Source organism: Helianthus annuus, chromosome 3, assembly GCF_002127325.2.
Source record: "Helianthus annuus cultivar XRQ/B chromosome 3, HanXRQr2.0-SUNRISE, whole genome shotgun sequence".
Taxonomy (NCBI): Eukaryota; Viridiplantae; Streptophyta; class Magnoliopsida; order Asterales; family Asteraceae; genus Helianthus; species Helianthus annuus.
The window spans coordinates 27,469,858-27,476,906 of record NC_035435.2 but is presented as its reverse complement, the minus strand read 5'-3'; the positions used below and the strand labels follow the sequence as shown (position 1 = coordinate 27,476,906).

The window sequence follows — 7,049 nt, the reverse complement described above, 5'->3', positions numbered from 1 at the left end:
AATATAAATTCTAAAAAAATACAAAAAATGTTTCGGCGCGAACCGTTTCGAGCCCGAACCGTTTCGACCCGAACCGTTTCGACCCGAACCGTTTCGAGCTGAGCCGTTTCGACGCGAACCGTTTCGACCCGAACCGTTTCGAGGCGAACCGTTTCGACCCGTACCGTTTCGACGCAAACCGTTTCGAGCCGAACCGTTTCGAGCCGAACCGTTTCGAACCGAACCGTTTCGACGCGAACCGAACCGTTTCGAGTTGAACTGTTTCGACCCGTACCGTTTCGAGCTGAACCGTTTCGACCCGTACCGTTTCGAGGCACGGATCGCGTTGAAACGATTCAGCTCGAAACGGTTCGGCTAGAAACGGTTCGGCTCGAAACGGTTCAGCTAGAAACGGTTCGGCTCGAAACGGTTTGGCTCGAAACGGTTCGGTTCGAAACGGTTCAGCTTGAAATGGTTCGGTTCGAAACGGTTCAGCTCGAAACGGTCGCTCGAAACGGTTCGCGTCGAAACGGTTCGCGTCGAAACGGTTCGCGTCGAAACGGTTCAGCTCGAAACGGAACGGGTAAAAACGGTTCTCGTCGTAACGGTTCAGCTCGAAACGGTTCGGGTCGAAACGGTACGGGTCGAAACGGTTCGCGTAGAAACGGTTCAGCTCGAAACGGTTCAGCTCGAAACGGTACGGGTCGAAACGGTTCGCGTCGAAACGGTTCGCGTCGAAACGGTTCAGCTCGAAACGGTTCGGGTTCGAAACGGTTCAGCTCGAAACGGTTCGGGTTCGAAACGGTTCGCGCCGAAACAGATTTTTTGGATTTTTTAGAATTTTTTAGAATTTCTATGATTTTTTAGAATTTTTTGGAATTTTTTTGATTTTTTGAAATTTTTTTGATTTTTTGGAATTGGATCAAAATGGCAATTGAAAACATTTAAAATGAAAATCCCCAAAATACCCCTGGTTAAAGATGGTGTTTTTGGATGGAGTTAGTGTATGTGATCAAAATGGCAACAAAAGGGAAAAGTCAGGACCCCAGATGCAAAAAAAAAAACTATTTGGACTAAAATGGCAAATTTGGACAAAACTCAGGGACTAAAATGGCAATTTACTCCTATATTTAATTGCTATTTATATAAAAAAAATAAATAAATAAGTGTCGATATTCTCGCTATCCATCGCTACAACAATAATAGGGTAGCGCGCTATAGCGATCGCTATTGACAACTATGACAACATCCAGCACTATATAAAGCAGTGTTGTAAAAATCGCGACTAGGCGGCGACTAGTCGGCCAGTAACCGAGTAATTTTTCGTTAATCAGTCTATTAATCGCTAGTCGGCCAACCAATAATCGGCGATTCCGGCAAAAAACTTGTATATTCCGACCAAAACCTCTAAATTCCGGCCAGTTTCCAAGCAAGCCATGTGAATTCCAACAATTAATCTTGTATACTTATAAAGTGACGGTTGATTGTAGAGGTGCACAAACCGGATTTTGAGCAAAACCTGCTTGGTTTCGGCCAAGTAAGTCAAAACCAACCAGCAATCGTACCGCTTTTGTGCGTTCAGTGCTGGCATCATTGAATGTACCAAAACCAGAAAACATGACAGGTGTATACCAGTACTGTTGTCGATGTTATAAAACGATTATGAGGCTCAGATCTGTAACAATCGAACAGAGTGGATAAATCCGCCATGGCTGCATACCTACTGGTTGCCATGCCAAGATGCGGACAATCTCATCTTTGCTGGATTTCACTCAAAAGCATTGAAATTGATCATCACAGCCTTTAAAACTCATCAAATCATCTTCAACAGACAAAAATTGAAATTATGGACTGATAGGTGTAAAATCGACAGTGGGACCCAGATCTCTGCATTCCTGCTCTTCAATCACTGTCCTCTTAGGTTTTTGTCAAATAAATCAACACAGATGTATAAACGTCGGCCGGTAGTGCTAACGGGGATGTTATTAGAAAGGGATAATAAGAAAACAGTTCTTGAAGGGCAAAAAGGTGCGGTCAGCAGTAACAAATACCTGAAAACAGAGAAAAAAACGACGTTAATGAACACACGCCAACAAGAAAGGAAGAGATGAGCAACGCGGTATATACGATGGGTTTAGGTCAACTTACATGACCTGTTTAAAAAACAGGTAGGATTCAGGTTTACACGTAACAGAAATAGGTCGAATTTGGTCCTACAACATTTAGTTACAGTAGATCCCACCTCTACTTATCAATATATCATGAAGAAATGACACGGATTTAAGCCTCATAAGAGTTGGTTTTGTGTGTATTTAGCGGCCAAAGAAAACATAACAGGGTCGAATTATGCCAACCAGAAGAGAAATAAACAGGTTTGGGTCAGGCTTAAATGGATTTCGGTAGTAAAAATGAGTTGACGCATCTAGCTAACAAGTATAACTAACGGGTCGGGTTCAAGTTGAAATCTGCAAGAATCTAACAACATGCAACTCAGATTAATCTAAATTATGCATATTCTGTTTAGTCTTAAACTCTTAATTTTGGGGTGAATTCAGTCCGAGTAAACCCAAAATGTGAAACATTTAAGCCTAAAAGTATACATATTCAGTCTTGAACGGACCCAACCCGAAAAGACCAAGACCGAGCCAGTTACCTACCATATATTTGTTTGATCTTCAGTTTTAAGCAGCTAGATATGTAATAAAGCTCTGTATCGAATTAAAGTGGGGTCTCGCCTGTTTAAAAAAGGTCATTAGTACATGTACAATTGCACAAGTTCATAACCACCATGGTATTGATGATGGTATTGAATGTTTGATAGTATTTAATCCAGGTTGGAGTCTACAGGAAGCTAAAATCCTAACCAATTACCATCTAAATTAAAGCTTGACATAAACACGGGCGATTATACCAACCAATATGTTATCTCCTATAGATTTGAGCTATATTCATAACCCAACTCTTATCAGTAATGCATCGGCATACCAATTAGATAAATTCAAAGATGGAAATGAGTTGAATATTTTGAAACCCTAGAAAAGTACGAACCTACAAAATCCAAAATTAGCTAACAACAAACGCAAATTATAACAAAATTTTTACGCTCAAACACAAAATTACATTCTAGATTCAATAAATCAGCAAAGAACAGTGTGCATCGAAGAATTTATTAAGAATGAAAGAGGGAAATGCTCACCGAAGAACTCATCATCATCAACGGACTACTCTCTGGCATCGGTGCCGCCTGGGTTTGTGACAGAACCCAAGCAACTCAAAACTGCTCACATCTGGTATTTGACCCTAGCATCAAAACTGAAAAATAGAAGGCATGAAAAAAGGGGGTTAATTATATTTATAAAATTAGGGCAAGAACTCAAAAACATAGAAAAACCTAGAAATTTTGTGTTTATGTATAAGCAAGGATGACAGATCCACTTACAAAACCCTAGATTACCTGAATGAAGTCATGAATCCGAACCAAAACCTCATCAATTTAATAGCTCCACCATCATACCACATCTACCATAGCCGCTGCTTCAAAAATCCCGCCCATGAGATTTCAGGGTGTATGAAAGCTTTGAAATCCATCTGTGCTTTAGAGCATTGCACAACATGCTTTCAGGACTTGTACATGTCGAAAAAGTGGCAAATGACCAAATCTGCCCTTCGAATATGCATTATATATATAGTATAGATAGTATAGATAAGAACTGTCATCTTTGAAAGATGAAGGGTTGTTGATTTATGAAGAAAATCATGGGCTTCAAAAAACGGATATTTGACTTAAAAAAAAGTCAAAATCGGAGTTTGAAAGAGAAGGGCACCACCCTTAAAAACCTTCTTCTCTGAAGTCGCCTCATTTCGTCTGAGTCAAAATAATATTCGAGAACAAAGAGTGCGTTTTTAGGCTCAGATCTGCAAATATGAAAGCGGACAAAGTGGGTCAGACACCGCCATGGCTGCACCACAACCCGTGTTGCCCCGCCAAGATACAGGCCCACTGTTCCACACAATGTCCGCTAACTTTTATCATTATTTATGCTCAGAATTATAATATATTATATGCTCAGAATAAAATCAGCTACGGTTGCAAGCTTACCGCATTCAATGTGACAGATCAAAAATCATTCACATAGCCATGCAGTTTACTATGCCAAGAAGCATCATGTTTAGATACACTAATAATGCATAACTTTCTCGGCTTTATGGCTAAAGATCAAGTGTAGTGTCTATTCTTATCAGTTTAGTAACAAATTTAATAAAGTCACAATCGGACTTCAAGTCGCAAATATTGCATCATTTCGTGACATTTTAGTGATGTTTTTACCAACCTCGGTCTGCTACAGATGTGGTCCGTGGTCCGCAGACTACAAACATTTTACCTCTGAAAAAAACAAACAGCACCTTAATCTCAAAACCTCAACATGATTTCTGGTGAGAGGCCACCGCCATGGCTGCAACAAAAATCGTGTTGCCAAGCCAAGTTACGAGCCGAGTTTCACCCAGCATCCAATAACCAAAGCTCAGAAAAATTTAACGCAGAAAATTATCTTCATCGCCCAGAATTTATATCGGCAATAGAGGTGCACAAACCGGCAATGGGCATTTGGTCTATAGAGGTATTAGAGGGCGAGGGTTCAAACACCAAGATGGACAATTATAGCCCACTAGACTACTCATTAAACATAACTCGAAATAATCAATTGAAGTGTGAAATGAGGCTCAGATCCGCAAACAATCAAGAAAAGTGGATAAATCCGGCATGGCTGCATACTTACCGGTTGCCATGTGAAACCACATGGCCATCCGGGTTGCCCCACCAAGATGTGGATAATCTCAGCTTTGCCCGATTTCACTCATCCGCATTGAAATTCATCATCACAGCCTCTTAAACATGGAACTTTTTAATCTATAATTTGTTATATATCACAGGGACCATCCATGTAATTTTTTAGGAGCAATTTCAAGATTTTACAGGACCAACCGTGCAATTAACTCTAGTAAATAATAATAATAATAATAATAATAATAATAATAATAATAATAATAATAATAATAATAATAATAACTGTTATCTTTGAAAGATGAAGGGTTGTTGATTTGTGAAGAAAATCATGGGCTTCAAAGAATGGATATTTGACTAAAAAAAGTCAAAATCGGAATTTGAAAGAGGAGGGCAACCACCCTTAAGAACCTTCTCCTCTGAAATCGCCTCATTTTGTCTGAGTCAAAATAATATTCGACAACAAAGTGTGTTTTTTGGCTCAGATCTGCAAATATGAAAGCGGACAAAGAGGGTGGGGCTCCGCCATGGCTGCATCACAACCCGTGTTGCCCTGCCAAGATACGTGCCCAATTTCACACAACATCCGCTAACTTATTATTATTATGCTCGGAATAATATATTATATGCAGAACAAAATCTTCATCGCCGAGGTATAGATAGATATATACATAAATATATATAGAGAGAGAAAGAAAGAGATAGGCCAATGAGGGGTTAAAACATGTCTACTTTACAAAATTACATATAAAAATGTTTGTGTACATATATAACTAAAAATTATATATAAAAATCTCAATCCGATTAATCGGTACCCCACCGACCGACTAGCGCCTAGCGACTCTTAAAACACTGCATCCAAGTGATCAACTTCATTTTCTAATCAAGGCAAGCATCAACTTAATGCGCGATATGAAAGATTTGCAGCCAACCCATGAAGCATATATGATCACACAAACAATGAAAGGACTGAAGACACCAACAATCGCAATTGATAATATAAACAATATCATAGAAGTTCATCGATGTCAACTTCAAAGCTACAAAAAACAATAGCACGATTGAAAACAGGGTGAAATGAAATGGAAGGATTTACCGACCACCATAAATGAAACTGGTTTAGAGCAACTTTGTATATACCACATTAATATTCCTGAATACATCTTGGATCTTATCTTTGTTTGTGCATACCTACCGGTTGCCATGTGAAACCACAAACTCATTCAATCAATCACATGACCACCTGGGTTGCCCTGCCAAGATGCGGATAATCTCATCTTTGCTCGATTTCACTCAGACACATTGAAACTCAATCATCACAGCCTCTTAAAATTGAAATGGAGCAACTTAACTTAATCCACGAATTTTTATACCAAAGGAGCATCCGTGTAATTAACAACAACAACAACAACAATAATAATAATAATAATAAGTTTGGCAGCAGCAGCAGCAACAGACATAACTGTTTTTCTGTGTTTGAGAATAGATGAAAGGGTTGTTGATTCATGAGTATGATGGGATTTACTGAGTATGATGATGTTGTTGATTCATGAAAAAAAAACAAACTTTGGCTTCAAAGAGCGACGTTTGACTTTTAATAAAGTCAAAATTGAACTTTAGACAGAGGAGGGCAACCACCCTTAAAAACCTTCTCCTCTTAAATCGCCTCATTTCGTCTGAGTGAGAATAATATTCGAGAACAAATTGTGTTTTTTGGGCTCAGATCTACAAATAAGAAAGCGGACAAAGCAAGTCAGACACCGCCATGGCTGCACCACAACCCGTGTTGCCCCGCCAAGATACGGGCCCATTTCAACAACATCCGCTAACTTATTATTATGCTCAGAATAATAATATAGTATATGCAGAACGAAATCTTCATCGCCAACACAGATGCAGAAGTATAGATATACAATTGACTGTTCCGTTACCAATGATAATGATGAACAATCAAAATCAGATAATCAGCTGTAACAAAATTAATGCATGCCTTTCTCAGCCTTTTGGCTAAGATCAAGTGTAGTATCTGTTCTTTAACAGTTTAGTAACAAAACTAATAAAGTCAAAATCGGACTTCAAGTCGTATATATTGCATCATTGCATGACATCTTAGTGATGTTACCTTTCTCTATGACTTTTAAGCTCGAAATTCAACATGATTTCTCATTAACGGCTCAGATCTGTAAGGGGCTGTTTGTTTAGCTCTTAATGGAACTCTTAATGGTTCAGACCTCTTACTCTTACTGCTTCAGCACACTTAATGGTTCAGACTGTTAGTTTCGCGAGT

At 39.1% G+C, this 7,049-nt stretch overlaps 1 long non-coding RNA gene and 1 pseudogene across 1 annotated transcript; one reads left to right on the top strand and one right to left on the bottom strand.

Moving 5' to 3' along the window:
- Positions 1 to 1,106: 1,106 nt before the first annotated feature.
- On the bottom strand, positions 1,107 to 3,149 carry LOC118490339. The gene is made up of 2 exons (XR_004889282.1): positions 2,637 to 3,149; positions 1,107 to 2,030 (listed from the first exon to the last, which is right to left on the bottom strand). It is a non-coding gene; the product is annotated as an uncharacterized LOC118490339 (long non-coding RNA).
- Positions 3,150 to 6,748: 3,599 nt separating this feature from the next.
- LOC118490782 lies at positions 6,749 to 6,841 on the top strand (annotated as a pseudogene).
- The last annotated feature ends 208 nt before the right edge of the window (positions 6,842 to 7,049 follow it).